This window comes from Pseudopipra pipra, chromosome 1 (assembly GCF_036250125.1).
Source record: "Pseudopipra pipra isolate bDixPip1 chromosome 1, bDixPip1.hap1, whole genome shotgun sequence".
Taxonomy (NCBI): domain Eukaryota; kingdom Metazoa; phylum Chordata; class Aves; order Passeriformes; family Pipridae; genus Pseudopipra; species Pseudopipra pipra.
Genome location: NC_087549.1, coordinates 145,299,006 through 145,323,602, shown reverse-complemented (window position 1 = coordinate 145,323,602; position 24,597 = coordinate 145,299,006). Strand labels below are relative to the sequence as shown.

The 24,597-nt window shown below is 39.8% G+C and overlaps 1 protein-coding gene across 5 annotated transcripts in view; it reads right to left on the bottom strand.

The window, feature by feature from the left end:
* Positions 1-24,597, bottom strand: part of DIP2C (disco interacting protein 2 homolog C) — a 310,242-nt gene that overhangs the window by 160,663 nt on the left and 124,982 nt on the right. The window lies entirely within an intron of this gene.

Here is a 24,597-nt window from a genome sequence, read left to right as displayed (position 1 = left end):
AGTGTTTTGTCCACTTTCCATTCAGCATTTAAGATAGATGCATTTACTAAACATAGGATAAAGTAAATGAAACACTAAGTAATGAAAATATATTTCCACATACTTCACAAACCCATGTATGAAACTCTTGGTAATTGGTGCAGAAGGCTTTGGCATGTTACTCATGACAATTTTATCTCATAAGAAGAAAAACAAGGAAGATGATTTACCCCCAAACTCTCTGGCATCCAATCACAGGTAAACTGATGGCAAATCAGCTGTCAACATAAAGTTCTTTTAGTTGCTCCAGAAAAAGAAGAAGGAAGTTTAGGGGGAAAAATAAAAGCATTCTTTAAGGAGGGCACTACACTACAAATAATTACATATATTTATTTCAGAAAAAAAGCAACACCACAGAAGGACAATTTTACGAAGCAACAGTCTGAGATTTTGCCTTCCTAAAGCAACTAACACAGAAAGTATTTGCCCTGTTTTGGATGTGCATGCCTATATAGGTCCTGCTATGTGGTACAGGGATGGAGAGTTGATGAAATTGTTTCTCAAAGCACATACCACCCAATATTGAAAAAGTCCTGGAAATTAAAGGCTCCACACATACATCCACCCACCTACCATTCAGATGGAGTGTTTGATATGCAGTAGCCCTTGCCTCCTTCAGTTTGAGGCCACAGTGCAGGATCATTTTATTGCTGTTCTGTATAAGACAGCGGCAATATCCCATTGCAAATGTTTCCACTAAAGTAATGAGTGATTATCAACAGCATCATGGCACAAAATCCTTTTGTTATACTTATTTAAGTACATGAAGAAATAAAATAAGTGTGACTTTCCAAAAGTCATGTAGGCAGCCCATGGCAGGGATGAGAACTGAATGCAGATCTCCAGGTAGTTTATTACCCATAATATTACACTGCCTTTTAAAAAAAAGTAGAAAATTCTTAAGAACATGATGTTTTTCTTCCCTTCTGATGATTAAATAGATTATGTATTCCCCTTTTCTTGCTTTCATAGGTCACCAGGCTAGGTAAACAGCTTATTCCAGATGTGCAAAAAAGGTGGCTTAAAAAACACCTTCACTTTGGCTGGACTGACTGTACATCTCTTTAAGTATAGAGGCTGATGATTCCTTGGGCCCCACTGATTATCTTTAAAATCTACATGGTCATTTTGATTAATATCTGACAATGCTCTTCTGAAGTCCTGGCAAGGGTTAGTTGCATATCATTACTAGCTCACTCGTGTTTTTGTCTAGCAAAAGCTATAGGAGCAAATTCATTCATGATAGAGATTCATGTCTTCTCTGAAGAAAAGAAGAAAGGACCTGACCTTTCTTTCTTTTCCCCTCTGTCCCAAGAGATTGCATTCAAACGTCTCCTCCGTAGAGAGTAATGTTAAATATTGAGCTGTGGTAAACATCACAGTCAGGCAAAAGAACATTAAAACAACATGTCTTTTATATAATAATGTACCTACTGCAATGCAAGAAGAGAAAAATGTGTGAATTATTTGGATTAAGCCTATGAAATGCAATCGGAAATAACCAGAAACCAAAATCATTAGGAGAGAATGAAAAACCTCATCCCTACAACATCATATAAATTCATGGTGAGCCCTATCCTGCACTGCACTTAGTGGTTGTCACCTCACCTTACAGAGGATGTATCAGGGAGTTAGTGAGGGTGAACACAGCTGTTGAAACAATTCTGTATATTGAAAGTCTATGAATACATGTTCCCTTTAGGAGATATCACAGATTTCTAGATAATCATGAATAGCAGATAAATGGTGATACGATGGTTTCCCATAGGAGTGGTGGCTCGTATTCTCCTTAAAATGGATAAAGATCAACTACCATCAACCAGGGAGTCTCACTGAGAAGCCTGCAGCCTCCAGCAGATACCAGCTGAATCACTGCTAAGTGGATCTCAGGTACTGTCTGGAGTGCAAGAAAAGGTTGTCACCTGGGGCCTCTTCAATCATCTCTCCTTATCAGTCAGCATGTGTGAGGTCAATGGTGAAAAAAAAAAGTCACATGGCCATGTGGACACTGATGTCAAACTGCCAGGACACAGTTTAAGAAGGAGCAGGAACAAACAGCAGTTTGTTTTCTCTAGGTTTTCTCCATGAGGGAATAATTTCTCCCCTTTCCTTGGAGATGATGTAACTCAATCTTTCAGTCTCCCAAGAAGTGGGAAGTTGAAGGGACATGTGGCTATTCATGTCATTTTGGGCACAGTTGTTTCACTAAGCAAGTAGGCAAATCATATGAACTGGGCACAGGAATTCCTGATACATTTGTGATTTGTTTTTATGCATATAAAGCATAAAGCATGAGTATTTTTGGTAAATGAAGGACAATATAAATTAAATTAAATACGACTCACACATTATATCTGCAACCTAAACTAGCAAGTATGTTCATTCTATACATGAACATACTCTTGAAGTTGCAGGATACTAATTTAAAAGACAAGCAATTCAAAGCTTCCTTGGTTGACACTGCAGGTAATGAGATTTTTTTTCTCCCTGACATCTTGTGTTTCATCTTACCTCATAACTAAATTATTGAGTGTATTTTTAAATATATATATAAGCATTCTAAACACTGAGCTGTGTATGACCTACTTATTTTGAGTTTTCAATTAAAAAAATACATATTCTAGGAAAAAATATTTCCTACACAATTGTCGACAGAAGGAAGTTGATTTAATCCATGAAACAAAGACTTGTGAAGGTGAGACACATGCACCAGTAAGCACGAGAAATCTTTTGAACTGCAGTACTAATCCTGAGAAATGAGTTTTCAATTAAAAACCAGCATTTCCCATGTGACTCTACCAGTCACTAAAGCACATGACAGCTTCAGCCGATATCAGCGTGGCGGCTGTGACAGGTCACCCCACAAAGGATGTTGAATGTGCAACTCGTGTATAATTGGCTTGACTGTAGGTATTTGCATGTATATAAAACACAGGCTGATGTGAAGACTTCATCAGCATGAAATGGAGGTGGTTGCATTCTCCGTGCATGACCAAAGCCATGAGGACAGTCAAAGACTTCAATGAAATTAATGTCTTTAACACTTTCACCACCTCTGCTGAGTGCACAAATAGACTGATGGGACAATAATGGAAGGTGAATCATCTGCAGGTTTTATTACTGCTACATATTTACCCTGTCCATGCCTTTCTTCCCTCCCACTAAAACAAAATTAAAAATCGGCTGAGTCAACTATAAAGGATTTTAAGTTTGTTGGAAAATGGACAAAGTGCTTAAATTTCAAGAGGCTTCTAAAAGAACCCCTGAAGTCTGCAGAGGAAGTCTCCATCCATGGCAGCACCTCTGAAGGCACACCCGTGGAACAGGGAGAATGACCACTCTGGAGGGAAAACCACCCAAAGAACTTGTCAGAAGACTGGAACAAAAAGAAGGAAAAAGAAGTAATATTTTTACCCCCTGTATCAACTTTAGTATCCACTGCATAGTGGGTAACCAGTCTGGAAGACCCCCTCTTCCTCCCTGCTGAGCTACAAGAGGACTCAGGGTAAGTCCCATGCTACCTTTGAAATGCTCATACACAGGATCACTGATAAAGGTAGTCTCATGTCTGATGAAGACAAAAGGTGCTGCTTAAACTAAAAAATCTAGAAAACTGATTAGAATTTATATCGGTTTTTGAACAAGCAACACTGAGGAAGGTACCATTATCCTAAGCAGAGTATGGAGCCCTGCATGAGTGCAGGAGGGGCTTCACAATGTACCACTGATTTAGAATACAGCTCTGACAAGGAAAAGGAATTCTTCCCTTGTTGCTTTATACAACCCGCCAACATGGCTTTTCCATCTTCTGGAGATCCACAAGCCTTCACATCTGCACGCAAACATACTCCATTCCTGCATATGAAGCACGAGTTCAAGTATCTCTGCATCTGGCTGCCTGTGCCAGTCCTCACATTGTGAGTTGTTGAGGGCAGAACTATTAAAAAGAAATATTTGGAATATTTCTAGAATTTATAGCCTCAATTGATATTGTTTGCCAACCTCTTTTATGTTTTACTTGAAGTCATAAAATACAAAGCCACAGGGGTGGGCAACAGAAGTAAAACGAAAACTACAACTATGGCTAAGTTCAAGAGAGTTTGGTTTTGTAAAATGAAGACAGAAACCTAAAAGCACAGTCATGTGTTTTCTTTTGAAAAAAGTGAGTGATTTACCAGTCTGCATTGGATTTAAGATTTTAACAAAAATATGCCAGAAAGCAGGAACAAGGTTACAGTTAGGAACAATAAAGTTTTTATGTAGGCAAAATAAAGCTATAAAGCATTACAAAAATACTTGTCTAGAAAATTTAAAATGGAGAGCATGAAATTTATCAGATATGATTTCCAGCCTACACTTGAGAAACAAACTGGTAAAGCATTTCCAAAATGCCTCACCACTAACATCTACCAAGAAACAAAAGGTGAAACCATGCAAAGGTTTCACACCCTCTCTCTCTGCATGTCTGAATTGAAAAGAATGTGGAGTTATTAAAGAAAGACATTTGGGTAAGCAAATAATTAAAATAAATATTTCAAATAAACTTGCTTGAGTCAATGCTTTCAGAAATGTGAAGTTACATGACACCTCAGAAATTGTTTGGCCTCTCCTCATTCCTGTGCAAGACTAAAACAGAAGCTTACAGATTTGGAGTTGTCTCAGAAACATTATTTTGCCCACGTAATTTCTGCCTTTTCATTGCAATGAAAAAAAAATTAATCCTTTATCTATTAAATAGAAAAATATCTAATAATAATCAAATCGAAATATTGTAAAACAATCTAATAGAAAAAAAGGTGCATAAGTATTTTAGATAGTCATTAAGCCTTCTTACAACTGGTTCACTGCAATAAAGTGTTAAAATGGGAACCTGTGATGCAATTTCACATGGTGAAGAACTGCACACCTGCCAGCACCTTCTGCAGACAGAAAGGACCATGGAGTCAAAATTAAACCTTCCCCACGGTGACAACTGGGGTCTCGTCAAGGGTGAGCCCTCACCAGAGCCCCACACAAAGGCTTTCAAGCGAGCCAGGCAAACATCGATCTGTGCCTTTGCTGCATGCTTGCACATGTCCACGTGGTTGTTCCGCTGGGAATTTAAATTAAATAAGAAGTTTAGTGCACTCTGCCTGTAGAACAGCAGTCTCCAGCAGTGTTTGCAGCGCTGAGTGTCAGAGTCAGGGCATGGGCTGTGGCATGGGGCTGTCCATGCCAGCTGACAGGCTCTAGCGTGGTGGCAGGGACAGGTGGGATGACAGGGCTCACTCCCACCAGGCACTTGGGACAACGCACCAGGTTCTGCTCCCTCAGCACTACCCAGGGGGTACCTTGTGCCTTGTGCCAGGGTATCAAACATATCACAAAATTCCTTCCTCATCCTTCAGTCCAGCCCTCATGTTCCTACCCTGTGACTGGGGGAAGAAGACAAGCAAACACAGACACAGATAGACACAAATAATCCCATTGTCAGGCCAGGGAGGATCAAAGGAGCCCAAGAGCCACATGGCAGAAGATGGTCAGCCCTCTCCAGCAAGACAGTCCCTGCTCCTGCTGGTGTTTGCCAGACAGGCGGTGCCAGAAAGAAATGGGTACAAATTTAGAGTGTTATCATGGAAATTTCCCACAGCAGCTTTTACCACAGGGTAACAATAGGGTCCTATGAGAAATTAAAGCTTATTTGAGCCGGGTGATTTCCAGCTCAGAACACAATGGCCCCCTTCAGCAAAGGCGATGTGTAATTTGCCGCTTTCTGCAACCAGGAAGGATGGTCCTTTCTCCAGAGCCCACATGTAACTGAGGGCATGACAGCTGGGGGATGGAAACAGCCCGGCAGGAGCACAAATCTCCCTCCATCATGCATGAGGGGCAACCTCGAGCCATAGGCTCAAGAAACAACAGCTTCTGCTTGGAAACAAAGGCGCCTTCATCACCCCAAAACTGACGGCTCCCTGTGACCCAGCGCAGGTTTCTCCCTCCCTGTCACAGAGACAGAGCCCCAGTGTGCCCATTGTTAGCACGACCTTTCCCAAACAGAAGCCCAGTCAACTTGTGGAGTGTCCAGGTCAGCTGCCTTTGCTGAGGGCATGGGGAAAACAAGAAAAACACCAGCTCCCAGACACACTGTGAGTGTCTGACGTCACTGGTGGGATCTGGCCGGTGCTGGTCCCTCCCAGCTGCAGCTTTGGGGAGTTGCACCATGGAGAAAAGGTGCAGACGTGAGCACGAAGGAGTTGCGTAGTGAAGCGAATGAGGATCGCAGCTGCTTCTCTGCAGTGTTATTTAGAGCCCAGGTGAGGAGAAGTGTAGGAAAAACATCATCTTCCCCTTTGAAATCCTCCTTAGAAAAGAATCCCCAACTGTCAGAAATGCCCATTGGAAAACGAGATGATAGAGAACTCTGTGGGCATTGAAATCCAATAACCCAAAGCCTGGGTCATGTTAGAGAAGTCACTCTTTCTCCAGAAGCTGAGATAGGAACTAGGGAATCAACACACATTTTCTCTAATGACTTTTCTGCCCTTTGGCTTTTCCCTGTTCTTTGCACTAGCAAGAACACTCCAGGACTGTCATTTGTATACCAAATAAATTACATCTGCATGTCTTATATTTGCTTTTATTTTTCCTGAATGGGTTGCCTTTGGTTTCCCCATTTGAGAGGTACTAGAGGCAGGGAAAGGTTAGTGACCTAAGGGGCTAGTCCATCAAAGAAGGGGCAACGCAGCAAGAAGAGGTGATTGCTTCAATTCAGCTCCCACATACACCAGACATTAATTCAGTAGAATTAAAACTCACGGGAATTCTTATCAACAACAACCAAAACCTCTCTTACATCATTTGGATTGACACTGATGAACTCAAAACTGAGGCAAGGCTAACCAAGGGTTTGCAGTCTTTTTCTGACAGGCCCAAATCTGACTTATTCAAACAGTGCTATGTCTAGATTCTGTACTGAAATCATACAGAAGCTGCAAATTTGTGAGAATTTAAATTTGTGTTCATTCAGTTCCAGAAGGAAACAAAGTAGATGCGCATATATGCAGAGGAAATGCTTAATTTCCAGGTATCCCATAAAGACCACTTCAGCTGGCTCTGCTCAGAAGTCCTCGTGAACTCATATCATGACAAATGTCCTGATATGTGACACAGCCTGCACCAAAGTCTACTTAAAATACCACCTTAAACTCACTTCCAGGTGAAAGGTCCTTTCAATACAGCTCTTGCCTACCAAGAAAACCAACAGAAAACAAGTTAACTTGCAGGATAGAAATTTGGAAAGAATACTGACCCAGGTGGGTGTTTGTCAAAGCTGTGTGGCAGCACCAGCAGTGCCACCGAACAGCGACCTTGACGTGCATTATGCACTTGCATCTGCAGTTTAACATGCATGACTTCCACAGAGGTCAGTCATTCAAAGGCAAAACATACAGTGCCTCTGTTTTCCAGTTATTGTTTTGTTGTATAGCATTCACACATAGTACACACCTCAACCCAGAAAAAATCTGTTCTCCTTCAGCAAGAAGATACTGCGTGGAAGAGAATTGCCATCTTTGGTTCTGTCTTTCAGCTGGGTTATCTACCATTGCAATTTCAAAACTTTATTTCTGCAAGACTGATGTAAACAAGTATTATTTTAGCATTTACAGCTCAAGATTTCTGCCTTGGATTTTAAATGCCAGTGCTTTGATTTACTGGACATTGCTATGAATTCTTCATAACAGTTAATTGTCATGCTGTTACTTAATCTTTTTGTGTGTGGTACCTGAATTATTCTCATTACTTTAATGTAATATATATTCAAATAGCCAGTAATAAGCCAAGCACCAGTAAGACTCTTGCCAAACTAAACAACTTTTGGCCTCAAGTCGAAAATCTCCTTGGTCTCAATAATTTACTGCAATGTTCATTTAAGTTCAGTATTCTTCCATCAACTTCCAATTGGGTTGTTTGGTTATTTTTAGTTCATCCCTTCAGGTGAAAAGCAGGTTTCATCAAATTCAACAGTAGCTGAAAAGACATGGAATTAATGTCTCTTGAATTTCCAAGTACTAAAAGGTGAAATAATATTTATACTTTGTGTGGCTGCCTGATTTTTCACATTAGCATATCTGTGGGTTTTATCAATTTTTCTATTGTGCTCATTTTGCAAACATTCTACGCTTACTTAATAGTTTGTAAACAGAGGTAATTAGTTGACAACAAACATGATTGAGATTAAGCATGCATGAAATTATTTTCAAGATTGGGACCCAAATTAGTTAAGCTTAATTCAGGTCATTGTTAATAAAATTTTAAAACCCCACTATTTTTATGGATGTCTTTGAAATAAACTCTCTCACTTCTCTTTGATCTTCTTTGTTCTCTTCACCCTACTGCTTTACCAGTGACACTCAAAAGCACAAGTCTGCATTTTTCTGATAGCAACACTGTAAAATTTATCCACATTTTCTACACTGAAAAATAAAATTATTAAAATGGTGGCTCAGAACTTATTGCCCTTCCTTCCCCACATAGCAATAAAAAGCTTTTCCTTGGAGTAACTATATAAAAGCACTACAAATCTTTATTTCATCAAGTTGGCAGCTGCATATGTCTTTAGACTGGTTAGGAAAGAAGATTGTTGGGAAAGTGGTAGCAATATATTTCTTCAGTCTATATGACAATACTCCATTTTAGCAGGACAATGCTGTTGTATTTGCATATATATCACTTCTCTCAAATTTCTACCCCTCTTTTCATACCATTTTTTTGTGTGCATGTTTATTATATTTATGTTGGGTGTTGCATAGCATTGCTCAATTTATGGCTGCCTACCTCTGTAAATAAGCAAACAAGTGTATTCTTAAAAGTTATACTTACAGTAACATGACTATGGAATTTATTCTTTCTGCTACCAAGCACAGTTTGTGAAATTTAATATTTCTCTTCCTACTGACCACAAAGACATTTGTGCTCCAAATCTACTGTCCATTCAAAAATAAATGAATTAAAAGAAATTGCAATGTAGTTATTATATTAAGTCTTCCTTTTTATTAGATAGGAAAAAACACGGCATGCTGGGACCGGAAGAAATACACAGGCAATCACGTGCAGTACCCCACAGCCCAAAGTATCTACACAACAGATGAGTAATGAGAAAAGTCTACAAAATACTTACTCCACTCCCCTGTCCATCACTTTCCTCTAAGCTTTTTAACCTTTTTGATGTTCCCTTCAAAAGCATTAAAAAAAAAAACCCTACAGGAACTTCAGGAATGAAGAACACTGAGTCAAAGCAGATCTTGCCCTCATTACCTCTGTAACACTACCATGTCTCCTCTTACACCTCACATAGTTCAAGCATAAAGAAACCATACTTAATACATATCTTAGGGGAAATATCCTCTCAGGAAGGAAGCCAGATGACCATGTGGGTCCAGGGATTCTTCAGATTCATTTTCCTAAGCTACTCTAGCACCTGCACCCAGTTTTGCCCTGTCCTTTCTGCATCAGCATTGGCAGAGGACAGTAGATATCTTCTCTCACAGAAGAGACAGGGCTTACACAACAGTAGAAGATCCATGACAGTACAGGTCTTAAGCTACTAAAAAGTAGATGTTATTATTAAAGGCACTAAGGTGGATATAATAGAAAAGGAGAGTATGTGTAATTAAAAGGCTGTCCCTCATTCATGAGGTTTGAAAGCAAGAAAAAGCACCTTCCTCAAGGCCAGGAAACATGTTTTATGGAACAGACACATAATTGTGTACAGAAGCACCACGTGTTCCTCGCTGAAAGCTGGTAGTGATAACTGAGGGTAGATTCAGACTCTCTAACAACTCTCCACAGCCAAAGCAAACACTTGCAAGCTGAGGACTTCTGATATGGCCTACATACAGGTTGTGCATACAGAGTCTTCTGACCTATTTCCCCCCCCAAAGTTAATCCCACTTCAAGATAAATACAAAGCTTGGTTCAAAACTCTTTGTGTATTTGCAAAACCACAGGCTTATTATGCATCAAACATTGCTTTCATCAACAATTTTCAACCAAATTTAAAAATACAAATAAATTTTCACATAGCACCACATTTGACTGGTGCACCGATATTTAAAATTGGAGCCTCTCATGTTTTTATAAGTAGCTTTAAAAGCAGCAAACTAACACAGGAAGCTCTTTAAATATAGTATATGTGTCACTGAAGAACTCTTTACATTTATCCTTGTGCTTCAAAGTCACACCAAACAGTGCTCCACGGCAGCCACTTTTGTTTCAGTCCAATTCGGCAAGACTCTGATGTTACTCAATCTAGTGTAAATTGTACAGCTGGTCAGAGAGCATTCTGCCAGCTGGGGAAAGCAAATACAAACCCCTCTATTTTCAGCTGAAAACAGAAAGCCTAAGAAATGTTTATTTGGGGAGGAGGAAGAAAACCTCAAGTTTTTTTTTAAATCTTATACAGCTTGACATTTCAGCAGGGAAATGTCCTACCCTGCGCAAGGACATGAGGTTGTCACATTTCCCTGTGTGCAGACAAACCAAGCCAGTTCCCAATCATCACAATGCTGCCCCATGGAAGCATGAGGTATGCAATGACTGCCTCAGGCAACCCCAAAGGAGAGACCTTCACTTTAAAGGCCATCAAACAGCCTTCCCTAAGCTCTGATAGGCGGGGAAGCCTGCAGAGGAATTCAGCTGGAGATTTTCTCCCTTAAACTTTGGCTAGTGTGAATATACACCAACTGGGGGCCTCACCCTCCAAACAGGGAATGTCTACCTGGCCACTGTCTACTTGGCCACTGGAATTCTCCTCCCAGATGATGGTGGGAGGCTCTGGGAGTGGGGTACAGGAGAAGGTAGACCAACGGGAGGCATCGCCCTTGCTGCTCAAGTACACCACCACAACCTTTCCACCACCAGCCTCCATTTAAAGCTTAACACTCAAATATAAACACTTTTTTCCTCCCCTATCACGCATAATTTTGAAAGTCATAGAGGCGTTTGCAAGGAGTTTTTTATATTTTTCTTCTCATTGTTGCAGTTTAACAGGACAGAGGGGAGCAGGACTGCCTGCATGTGGGAGGGGAGGAGGAGCAAACACTTTGCCCTTTTCCAAGCACTCCCTGATTTTGTCTACCCCTCGCTGGGACGTCACAGTCAGTGATATATATGCAGCAGGACAGGTTTCTCCAGGGGTTTCTCCAGGGGCTCAGTCCTGCATGCAGCGTTCAGCAGTTTGTGAGAGGAAATCAATAAGAGCTCTCCCTGGGCTCTCTGCTCCCCTGTACTGCTGCATTTCCCTCCATCCATATGTACTTATGCAAAGAGTGCAGCCCTTTGTACGATTATCCCCCCGTGAAAGCCATTACAGGAGCTGAACAGTGGAAGGTGACATCGATAACTAAAGCGACAGAAATAGCTTTCATAGCTCGGTGAAGGATATACAGGCAAACTAAATATTACAGCTAAGCCCCATTTCATCACTGTTGATGCAGAATGGTGCCTGGGCTCCCCTGATCATAAAACACAGGATGTGTTTCTACATTTTCATGTTGCTGAATTATCAGATATGCCTGTCTGAAACACAAAATACCCCTTCTAGTGGCAGAAACCCAGCAGTCATCAGACAGGTCTCCCTGTCATGCTGTAGCCTTTAGATAGTAGACTCTGAAATGCCAACACCCATCCCTCTTATTCTTTCCATCATTATTTCCTGTAGGGTGGCTTTATCTGCTGGGACAGTGTGGTATTTTTTCCTGAAGAAGCTAATATGGTTTATTCTGCCATTTATCATCATCCTTTTAAAAACAATTTCTTTCCTTTATGCATTTTCTACTGATATTATTCTCTATTATAGACGGAATATGGCCAATATATTATTTTTCTTAGTCTTTTTTTGAAATCCTGTGTAATGTACATTTTCCACATTCATTTAACCCTTTCCTATTTTCCTATGTTCTGCCATTGGTACCTCTGCATATTCCTTGTAACACATCTGGTGCAAAATGACACCATTTCAAGAAAAACCTGTTTAAATATATATTCCTGGTAAATTTTTCTTTGTCTGTATGTAATTAGAAAGCAAGAAGAGTTAGGAGCCACCATGGTTGGGATGACCTGACAACACTAGTGCTAGCTGGCTACGGGGCAGTCACAGGGGCAGATGGGACAAGCAGCTGGCACATCCCAGTATCTTTTTTATGTTGGACATTCAAGTAAGATCCTTCTTTCCTGTGAGTTTCCTTCTTGAAGTGCTGAACTAATTGAAAGGAATGGAACAAAGCATAACAAGCAGATAGCTTGGGCTCCAGCCCTACTGCAGGTGGGATAGCCTGGGAAGCAATGGATGAAGCCTGGGAAAAAGCCTCCTCCTTTGGGCCAGTGGCCCTAGAAATCCAGTGTGGGGGTCAGGATGCTCACAAAGGCTGTGGTTCTACAAGGCAGGCAGGATGTACAGCCTCTTCAAAGAATTGACTCCATATTCTCTGAAGGAGGATGAATATGCTTGCAGAGGGAACAGAAACCATGTCCCAACAGCCGCTAGGCCCTGGCCAGTCTGGTACAATCAGCTGGATTTCTTTAGTTCAATCCAACCATGTTCTTGTAGGGTTGCACATTTAAAGGCAGTTGTCTGCTGATCTGTAACAATTATAGTTCAATTATTTGTGAAGTCTGATTAAAAAAAACAATTAAAACCTAAGCTTCTCTTTGTACTCAAAAAAAAAGTCCAGCAAAAAGAGTAACCCAGCAATATCCAATGACCCCCCAAGGGGATGAGGACAAAGAAGTTATCAGTTGGAGAGTGAAAGCATTAAGCAGTGAAAACAAATTATAAACTTACTTCAGTATTGTGGACACACAGACAAAAGCCAGATGTTGGTATAATAAACACCAAAATCTCTGGAATTAGGAGCAGCAATGTTTGGATTTTAATCGAAATGCTAATGTTTCACTCACCCATGCAGGTGTTTAACCTTACAGGCTTCACCCTACTTTCATTTTGTCTTTGAAAGGACAGACATGCTAAAACAGAAAGCTTTTCTGCATGGACAACTTCAAAACATATCTGTTCAATAGTCCCGTTATGCAAAACTTTGGAAAACTCGTTTCCTTGCCAGCAGATGCTGGTTAGAGGCTGAAGGGATTTAACCTCTCCGCTGCCACATACGTGACCAGATCATTTCCAGGCAGAAACAGTATGTCAGGGGACTGTGCCCAGCCACCACTGCCCTGGCCCTCATTCACACCACCTCTGATTACAGCGCAGCAACAAAATCCAATGTGTTTTGGCTTACTCTGGGGTTATTCCAGAAAAACAAAACTTAAAACGTCTCAAACTCTTTATAGATCCGTTATCAAAGTCATTCACAGCCCATTACAAAATCACCTATTTTACTTTCAAGACCTGAATCAAGCTATTTTATGCACATTCAAAGACTTCATTCCCACCTCAAAGAGCTTTTAGCCTTCCTGGTACCCAGTCAGGTTCCTGCAAGCACACACTGCACCTCAAACCACTGCACCAGGCACTTCACAGTGTAGGAAACACTGAGGGTTTCATTTCTGAGTGCTCAGTACAGGGCACTCACCCCAGCCCTGCCTGCTCACTGCCAGACTTCTGGCAGAGGAGCCCAGCAGGTACTTAGAAAATATAAACAATCATTTTGATTCAACCCAAATGCTTCTTCACGATATCACTTCCTCAAATAACATGTCCTAGTGTGCCATTTTGTTTTTCTCCCGTACATTATTTATCCTGTAGAGTTCTGCTGTGAGAAAGGCAGAAACCCAAAGCACAGTCAAATAACTGCATTTCTCAGGAGGAAGGCTTCACAGATGCAATTTTAACAAGACTTGGCCATTTTTCAGTTTCAAGTTTGTTTCAGTCAAGATAATCTGGTAAAACAGTTCGCTAAAAAATGAAAATAAATTAATTTAGGTGCAGATTAAAGGGCTGTTGTCTTGTTTTCTTTACATAGATTTCATTTAATGGTTTCAGAATTTGTAATTAGAGAGTAAAGTTGGAATTTACATGCTATGGGCCTCAAATTATGACATGTTGTCTGGACAGTATAAAGATTTGAAGGGCATTCTGTTGGTTATCACTGTTTATTTAATGCAATACAGCAGCGGGGACCAAACAGAACACATTTGCCCACCAGTAGCAAATGGTTGAACTTTAATAGTTTGCTGGGGCGATCCTCTCTTTACAAGCTCCCGGTGGCAATCCACTGTTACACCCTTGGTGTCTGACAGAAAGAGAAATATCTGTGTTGGGAATGAGAAGCAGCCAACAGGGAAGAAGAAAAAGATGTAGTGCTTGCAAAAATATTAAAAGCATTTAAACAGCTACCTAACAAAAATCTATGTTAGCCCAACATTCACAGCAACTTCATCCAAGTGTTCCTTTCAGTTCTTTGCAATATCAAAAATTAGGTGACATGGTACCGTAAAAACTAAAATCTCACCAAAATAAATAGAAAGAAGCAAGTAGTTACATCAAACAGGAGTGAACCAAGCAAGTTCTTTACTGGAACATGGAAGGCAAAGGTTGCCTGTAAACATGAAAGCAACACAGATCACTACTAAGCAGCAATGCCATGTTATCTCTCAGGTTATGGTTGTGAGGACCATTAAAGAACATATTAAAGAATGTGTATAAATGCCTGGTGAAATGTGCATGCAAAGGGAAAAAGGCAGAGCTCCATTGCTGGAAGGAAAGGGGGAGGTACTCTGGGCAATTCCCTTCTGTCGGACTACAGAAATGAAGATGTAGAGTTTTTTTAATTTGGTCCTGAGATCAGATTCATGATACTTAATTTTAGCCAGATATATGCTTGACATCTGTTCTGCAGTAATGATTGATGCTTCCTCTAGAATCAGCAATAAGAGACAGGCACTTTCAGCTGGTGATTCACTGGATCCTAAAATAGGTTTATAAAACAGGAATCTCCAGGGATGATTCAATCCACATCCACTGACTAGGACTGAAGTTAGCAGCTAAAGTTAAATGAAATAAATTCCATTTGAACTTACCAATCACAGCACAAGAATATCTGCCAACCAGAGAAAAAGAAATAAAGCTGAGGAAAGGAGTTATAGTGAAAAAGTCACATTTTGGGCATGCTTCGTCTTCTAATAATTAGGATTTTTGGATCCACACAGCTACACTCCATGCAAAACAACCATGTTATTTCATTCTTTTAAACTGTCTATATATCTAGTTTTCCTTCTCAAAATGCAAGCAGTTCCTAAAGAAGGTGCGGTATTATGTACTACTTTTTCTTCCCAAATTTAGTTTGATCTGGCAAGTGTGTGTTGTGCTTCTCACCTTGGAAGAAACTATATTGGCAGCGGATCCCCACTTCCCTGGGAAACCTTAGGAAAAAAACCCTCATATGCACTCACTCTGCCTAAGGTCTCCCAACGCACAAATGCAAAGATGTCTGTTTAAGTCCACTAGTCCAACTTCTGACAAACTACAGTGCCAGAAAAAATAGACATAAAGAAATTAAAAAAAATTAAAATGTATTACTAAAAGTGGACTATATTCAAGTACAGATACCCTGACTTTTTAATCACACAGTTAATGTAAGAGGCCTTAGGGAAGATAAGAAAATAAGTAACACAATCCGATCACTCATAGCACAGCATCTACGTTAAATTTCTAGAGCTAGAGAATTATAAACAAAGCTTGTAGGAATGCATAACTTACTTCTATGCAACTAAAATGAATACACTGAAGACTGTAACGGGCTATGTCTGTTATTTCAGGAAGCTGCTTCTCTACAGATGTCCATACAAAAGTTACGCATGCATGTAAAGCAACACAAAATTGTCCATTTTTTTTCCTTTACATAACTTTAGGTCAGACAGATCTTTTTTTGCTTTGTGCATTTTCTTCTTAAAAAAACGACACAACAGCTTTGCATACAACAAACAATGTGTTTTCTGAAAGTAAGAAGGCTGAAGGATTAACAGATTAAGCAAAATAAAAGTAAGTATTAAGTACGTAAAAAAGAAAATAAATAGTCAACAGCCATATCTTGCAGTGAGAGAGCATTCCACCCGATACTAGCAATGATATACTTCCACCATCAATAAAAGAACTCTTGGGATCTACTAACATTCCACTAATGGAAAATTAGTGGGCCTTGAACAGACCTTTCGACTGCAAAGGCTGAGCATCACGGCAAAGGATCTTCATTCCACAAACAAGATACATCATGCAAACTCAAAGGTCTCATTGTATAATCTCTGGCAGAGAAGACCTTTATGGAATTTTTTTTTATATGCATAAAATGTTTTGTGGAATACACCGCAGGCATATTTCTTGAAAATGCCATGAACCAAACCATTTGAAAATGTGCTGAAAATTCACTATCTCCACGAAGAAAGCCAGATACAGATAAGAAAAAAAATCTCCAATAAAAAGATTACAGGCAGTAAAATATGTATATAAACTGGAAGCCAGTTACACACTTCTGAGGAAATGCTGAATCCTGCAGTAGGGAAGCATCCATCCTCCTGAGCCCCCCAGGAGCACCCCCAGCCAGAAGAGCCTGGCATGGGGACCTAGTTAAACGTGCCCAGCAGCATTCTTCGAATGCAATGAGATGTGGCCAGATGGCTTGAAGGCATGCCTAGAATCCAACAATTCTGCTGGAACCAGAAAATAACCTCTTCTGAGTGGTACATAGTGATCTCAGTTGATCCAGAGAGAAGCAGAGCTGCTGGAGTATAGAAAAAAAGAACTTCCCACCAGTTATTACCCTGTAATACCATGTATTTTTTCCACACTTTGGAAAGTACTCCCTATTCAGGGAAGCAGCATGGCAGCCACTACTAAAATTTGACCTCTGTGATATTAAGATAATAGTTTCTGACATAGCCATACTAAATGTCATTCCTCATTCTTCCATGTCACTACCAGTAAATCAATACCAGAAACTAATTTATTGCTGGCAGAAAAGTCCTCCTGTCTTTTGACTGACATAAATTAACGAGCTAAATAACATGAAATTATCTGAAGTCAACTGCTATTTGCATTAGTCCTACAGAGGTCACAGAGCAGACAGAATGCATACCTGGCAAAGTCCCATACCAACGGCAAAGTTTAGTTTACATGTAAAATATAAAGCAGGCTATTTTTATTAGCAGGAGTTTTACATTCCTCCTCTGCTTCAACAGGCTGGTCCTGCCTCTGGCCTCACCAGGGCTATACTGACACCACTGCAGTCAATAGTGTGATGTGTGAGATAAAAAAACCATAAAATGCATAGCTAAGGGCTAAGGCTTTGGGGAAAAAAAACCAAACAACCACCACCAAAAAAAAACCCAACCAAAAAAAACAACAAAAAACCCCCCAGTAACATTTCTAATTGTGCTGAATTAGAGCTACAACTCACACTTGCAGTCTGGCTGTCCATAAATAGCGGAGCAGCCATGCCAGGCAGCCACTGGAGGCTTTCTCAGACAGTCACCATATACTGTCCAAGTTGCAAAAATTCAAACCCTTTTGCCATTTTCAACTTGACAGAGCACCTTTTCCTCTCCTGCAGCTTTGCTGACCACCACCAAGGACTTTCCAACTAATTCTCAAGTAATCCAGATTTACAGCCAATCCTTCCCAGAGGGATAAACACTGTAACCCCCAACTGTGCCAGAGCCTTAAATATCCATTTTTTAATATAAAAACAGAGGAGCTGTTTTATATCAGGTGACTAGCTGATTTGTTTGGAGAAGTGTATGACAATCTCGAGGCTACAAAAGGAGCCTTCACGCCCACGGCCTGTCCCTAATTAAGGAGAAATAAGTCCTCCTGTCACGTACGCCCCAGCCACACAAAGAACTCCCGTATGACGTAGAAGACAGCATGCTCAGATGAAAGGGAAACTCAAAAGGCAGTACAGTCCTGTTTTCTTACTAGCACCATCAAAAAAGAGGGAAGAAAGAGTGTCAAAGAGTAGTGGCATTTAGAGGAAGAAATCCCCCAAACCCTATGTTTTTCACAAGACTTGTGGGTCCAAGAACTTCTTGGTTCCCTGAAAATATTTTGGTTTAGGAGATGCTGTTACATTACCTCACAAAACATCTCCCCTTTTTTTTTCTATGTAAGTTAAAAACAGCTCATAGAAAATTCAATACATATTCTTTTTTGTTTTTTTTTTTTTTTAAATACAAAAACTCAAGTTGAAGGATTTTGGCATATTAATGCATATAAAAACAGAAGCATTGCAAACAAAAATGAAACTCATGCTTTAATGTTTACATGGAAGTATTTGTACCTAAAACAAGAGAAGCTACCACTTTGATTTAGCAAGCACTTGTTTCTGTTTTATTGAAATACAGGGATGTCTCTGCAGAAGTACTTTTGTATCCTGAAGAACAGGTTGTTATATCTAACTACGCCAGCGGATGAAATCTTGATGTCCTTTGCAAATACATAGCCTTTATTAAAATATATTATGAACACAGTTATATATTTTGAAAAACATCCCAGAAGTCAATGTAGAGAGGATATTTGTACAGTCTCACAGATTAATAAATTTTCTCTAGCTGTTCACTTTACTGATGCTTTATTTCCGTGTGTTTGCCCTTGCTAGAGCTCACCCTACCGAGCAGCAGCATTTGCTGCTTCCTGAGTAAAAGAGTTTTTCAGCTTCCTTCACAAGCTCTAGGTTGCATGTCAGGGCTTAGTTTCTGCTTAAAATAATCCAGTTTTGAGTTGTTTCCTTAAAAGAGAACTGGGAAGTTAAAGGGCTTCTTCTCCACTTGAAGCTCAGATAAATACATGTATATAAATCTAGAGGGGTGAGGTGTCATGTCTGCAGCAAACAGGGTGAAGGATCCAACATACTGCATGCAAACCTACTGAAATTATGCAATCCTTCAGCAGCTCTATATGAGCAGGAGAAAAAGTACAAAGGAGAAAAGAAAAGGCAGAAAAGCATGACTCTGTGCCAGGAAAGGCATAAGCAGGAGAGACAGGGCCCTGAAATGACACCCAGCACCATGAAGTGATGGAATGGAAGCTGAGCGAGAAGAGGCTGCTGTCCGGGGTGAACAAGAAGATGGATTAAAAAAAAATCATTCTATCTCATATGTTAAAGTTGGAAAGCATCAGCTCTCACCCCTGGTGCAGGTCCTATGGACCACTGTCTCCAAAGCCCCTTCCAGGCAACTCTCTATCCAGAAGTCAAGGTTTTTTCTGTGGAACAAATTAAAAACTAAGCCTGAAGCACTGCCGCCTGCAAGCTCTGAATATAGGAAACACAACTCTAGTGGTTGTGGGTTTTTACCAGCAAAAAACATTCTACAGATACTCAGTGGGGTAATCATGTGTAAGCAAACCTTGAAAAAGTTCTAATTAATTTTAGCTCAGAAGAGTCAACTTCCATCCCAAAGCAATCGCGGGCTCCTCTACGGCCTTTCCCCTCACGGTATTCACATTTATTTCCAGTTCCCTATGCATGAAAGTAGCCTTAATCCCCCATGCTTCCTGAATGCACCATTAAATACAAGTTATTCTACAAGCTTTACACATCACATAGCTGAAAATGTCATCACACCCCAAGAGACAGCTCTCCCTACTGCAGGGTGCTCAGACCTGGGGTTTTCAGGGGTGATGTTGGGTGGGTAGTGCTGAGCAGGGCTGTGTATTAACAAATTTGTTCAGCAAGTGCTCAGTTTAAGATCCAAGTACCAGAGACATCATTCATTACACCAAATGAACTTACTTACAGAACTTAAAAATATGTGCAAGACTTCTGCAACGGACAGCAGAATACAGCCGTCGTTTGCTCTCCATGTTAAATTAATAATCTACACAATTAAATGCTTACAATTAACAGGCATTTATTATTTTTATAGTGTATTTCTGTAATTGCTAATGTAGTATAAAAATCCTGAAAACTGTCTGGGGGTTCATTTAAGGGATTTATTAAAATTTCACGGAGCCTTACAAGAAGTACCACCAAAATGGAAAAAATGTCTACAGGAGAAAAACTACAGACATTTAATTACTGAGCAAGGTTTTAATCAAACCTTGCTATTTTCCTTCATGATAACAAAAGAGATGTTTCGGCACTGGGCCAGAAAATAGCTGTAAATTTGCATGTTCTTTGCTTCCGAAGAAAAGAGGTGAAAAATTCATCTTTAGCTCAATGTAGTAATTATTTAAAATCTCTGACACAAACTGTTGAAAAGTTAAATGTATTTAAAATTTAAATATGAAACAAGAGGAAAAAATGGTATAACAACGAAAAAGGATCATTTCTCTTCTCCACAGGCTTTTAATGGATTAGTATTTTTCACAACATCAGGTAAACAGATTCCTAAAATACCATCAAAATGTGGTATGGTTTTCAAACCCCCTCAGCTGGATCTCTCTGGGTTATGGATCCAGCAGCCAGCCCAGCCTGGTGAAGAAAGCCTTTGGCACAAATTCTGCACACCACAGACTTCCAGTCAAGGAGTTTTCACTTAAGACATAAAACTTTTTGCATTTCTTCTGTTGTGGAGCAATTTAACTCATTGGCTAGGCTAGAGAAATCTTTCCAATAATGGGAATGGTCTAAACACTATCACCTAATTATACAATATACTGAAATCCATGATCCTTTGACCATTTAAGCACATTTAGTCACACATACAGATTCAGCCATATCTGGCCTACAACACTGTATTCTTCCATCTGCTGCCTCTGTTTAAAAAATGTATGAACTAAGTCAACTGCAAAGCTCTATTCTGCAGATATTGTCAGTAGTTCAGACTTCCCCCATCCCACAGACATGGTTGATGGTTGTAACTGGTACAGAGAATAGAAATAAAGTACAAAAACTTTCCCAAAAAAGAAACTTGCTTAAATAATTTGCAATGTTTTTCACGCTTTTTAAAGTATATGGATTTAGTCTAAGTACCATTCTGTTCTTCCATTCTTGCATCACCAAGGTAACATCAATAGTCTTTTTTTTTTTAAGGAAAAAAGTAAATCTTTTTCTAAGTAGGGCAATAAGGAAGAAAATTTTAAGAAAAATTAGGGGAATCACTCTGCACACATTTATCAGAAAGATTTCAAATTATTCAAATAAAAATTACATTTCTACAAATGTAACATGTATCAAGAACATGATGCTTGGCAAACAACTTTGAGAACAAAGCTCTAAGCTGTAACCTGAGTTCTGAAAGAAAAGAAAATCAGCCAAAGTAGGATTACAGCAATTACCATTAATACACTACCTTCTCCCAGAAACCTCCAGCAGTTACACCTTGTGCATTCAAGTGTGTTATCTCCTCTTGCAACTAATTTACAAAAGTGACTGAGGCTCTCTTGGGTGGGAAGAGACTCATTCTCACAGATAATTTTATTCCAGTACCACACATTAACAGGTTTTGCACATTTAAATGTAGAAAAAAACCTTCTAATCTTTAGGAAAGGCAACCTATGGGAGTAAATCTCTCAGCTGGACATTGCAGTGAACTAACGGAGTGGATCATTTCAGCACATGTGACGGACAGCACAGCACTGCGGAGCAAACCCTGCGGGCAGTGCACGGCCCTCCATCCCAGGAGATACCTGTCTCTCTTCAGGGCAGCTTTCCACTTCCAGTCTTAACTCTCCTCTTCATTTCTGTGCAGAAACACCATCATTTGATTGCTCCCCTGACCTACTTACTCAATAGTGCACCTTTTCCTCCTGGAAACAACATAACACTACCAATAAAGAACTAAAAACAGACAAAGAAGGCTCTCTAGAGATTGCAGATGAAAAGATGCTTGGAATTAAAAATAAGACAGATTTTATAAGTTTTCTAATATATCTGCAGCAAAATGGTGTGGGCTTACATTCCACAAACAGGAAACTGTCTGCAGTTTAAAGTAACAATACTGCAAAAATAATAAGAGATGAAGAAGCAGAATACAAAGTGAAAAGATTTAAATCTGCAGTGCTTTAAAAAAGCACACAGGACCTGCAAGACAAGCCACCCTGACAGAGGCCATAACGCTCCAGGATGGTACTCCCGCTCCACCACCGGCACCAGCAGAGGAAGATGCTCAAGCTCACGCTTAAGCCCTCAGCTGACCCTAGTAGCTACAGTTATCAGTTTGACAGTCTGCCATTCCAATTCAGCTGACAACAGCCAAGTACAAGCACAATATTCACATGCTTAAAATTAGTCATGCTCAAGTGCTTCAAGGAATTGGTTCTATATCCCATCTCATCGTTTAATTAAACCACCACGCTGCTCAGGTCATCCATACTTCTGAGCACCGAGGAAGGTCTAAATGACTGTCACAACTTGCTTCTCCGTTCCTAAAAATACAGCAGGAAGATGTTTTAAAATGCCAAAATGTTATGAACTATTTTGATGCATTTACCAGTTCTCACTATTTCAGCTAGTTGCTGTCAACTGAGACTGAGTGTCTCTGCCAGCCAAACAGATAGCAGATATCAAGGCACCTCGGAAAATGTTCCTGCATTGCACGCTGCTATGGATGGCATGTGTGTGTGGCACTATTACACCTCACGTGGTTAGATAGGACAAGTCAGTATATTTAAAGGTGTTAGAAGTTAAGATATGTGCCAAACATCACGTGGTGGTCTCTTTTGCTGGTTTAGCTGTGGTAAAGCCATCTTGCCTAAGAAATGGCTTGGTTTAAAGTTCTGCTTTTTACCTGGTGATGGCCTAAACTCCCACAGTTCCTGTTCGTGCCCGTGTAAATTTATTCCTGCAAGTTCAGAAGACATAGATGCCTGTTGGAGAGGGAGGTAAGTACAGTCTAAATCAGAACTCATGATTGCTGCTTTAGCACTGGATCAGGAATGAAACACCATTAATCAAAAAACCCGCATGCTTCCAGTTTAACCTCCTGTAGGACTCGGTCCTTTCCCTCCTGAAGGTGCAACAAATCAAAAATCACAAGGTCTTTATTTCACTGATTAAAACATATTTCATCAAAACGCACTGAATCTAAACACCAGGATTTAAAGGTGACATCAACAGTTCATTGCAATTGGAATAGGGGTGAAATTGGATCAGAGCACACTGGGGAGCTGGCTGTGTTAGGGCTGCATGCTACCCGTGTGCACCTACATTCAGGTCATTTTCTGTACTTTCTAAATCCCACAAAAGATTTTTTGGGGGGTTTTTTTGTGTTTTGTTTTGGGTTTTTTGTTTGTTTTTGTTTTTTTTGTTTTTTTAACTTAGCGCATATTAATAAAAGTTTATAATAGGATTTTGCAATTCAGGAGAAAGTAGCATGGTCAGGTGTGTGCTTGCTTTATAAGAAACTGGGTTTGGCTTTGTTACTATGTTATTTTCATTTCATAAATTTTACTGAAGTTTTTTTCAATGAAAAATCCTATTGAAGTAAAAAAAAATCTACTCAGAATTGTTTATTAAAATTGCATTTTGCCGTCATACTATCACACACTCCACCACTAAAATATAATCACATCTTCTTCCAGCACTACTTTAACTTATGTTTCTAAAGCAAACCGTTTATGGAAATTTCTTTGATTGCTTTTTGCCTAGAATAAATAAGAAAACCACTTAGGAGCTCAGAATTGCAAACACTTGGTGCACTTCTACCAAGCTCTTTTGAAGGTGAAGGTGGGCTGGTTCAGTCTGCTGCCCTGAGCTGGCCAGATGTCAGGCAACTCTATCTGAATGCAGGGTAGCCATGTTAATGTTGTGTGTCACAGAAGACCTCCAGCTGCCTGGCAGGAAGGGTGTACAGTCAGCAGAGACCCATCCTGCACCTCCAACATACCCTCTAAAGCAATTCTCAATTAAAATCTATTACTAATAGTTATTGCCCTGGAAATGCATTCCTTAGCTTACACTTCCTACTCCGAAATGAAAACCAAATTTCTTCTCTTCCACTGCTAAGCAAAGTCTTAGCAAAAAAACCCAAAACCTCAGCCCAACAATGGAACCATATGGGCAGCAGAAAAACTGACCACAAACATTTTTTTCTTAATTCAGGATGATCTAGAAGATCAATTGGACATAAATTATTTGTGAGCCAAGCTATTTCTGTAAACACTACTGAGTGTTACGTAAAAGGCAAAGCAAGAAGCCCATGACAAACAGTACAAAATAATTTCCCCTAACCTACTTCAGTCATTGAATTCTTAGGTGTTTTTTCTAATGAAAACAAAAATATTTCTCTGTGCGTCATTTCCAAACTAATGTTCATGATTTAAACTTATCACTCACATATTCAAGGTAACTCCAAAGTGTCATGGTATTTTCTGTGTATGCTGCAACATGTAGGCAAAGTGTGGGGTATTAAAAACGGTATGTATACTTTTTTTTATTATATCTTTACTTCAATTTGGTTTAAAGTTACTTTTCATATTACGGGATGCTGTTCACAGATATATCCACAGCTGCACAATTTTGCAACACAAACTCCAAAGAGCAGCTTTCAAAATGCAAAGAGGAGAGTCGGCCACTAGGCTTAAGTTTACAAAAAGACACTAATTTCATGGAAAACAATGAAAATGGGTGGAAAACCACTTTTCTGTGTACAACAGATTTGACATAGCAGAAATAAACATTCCCTACCCTT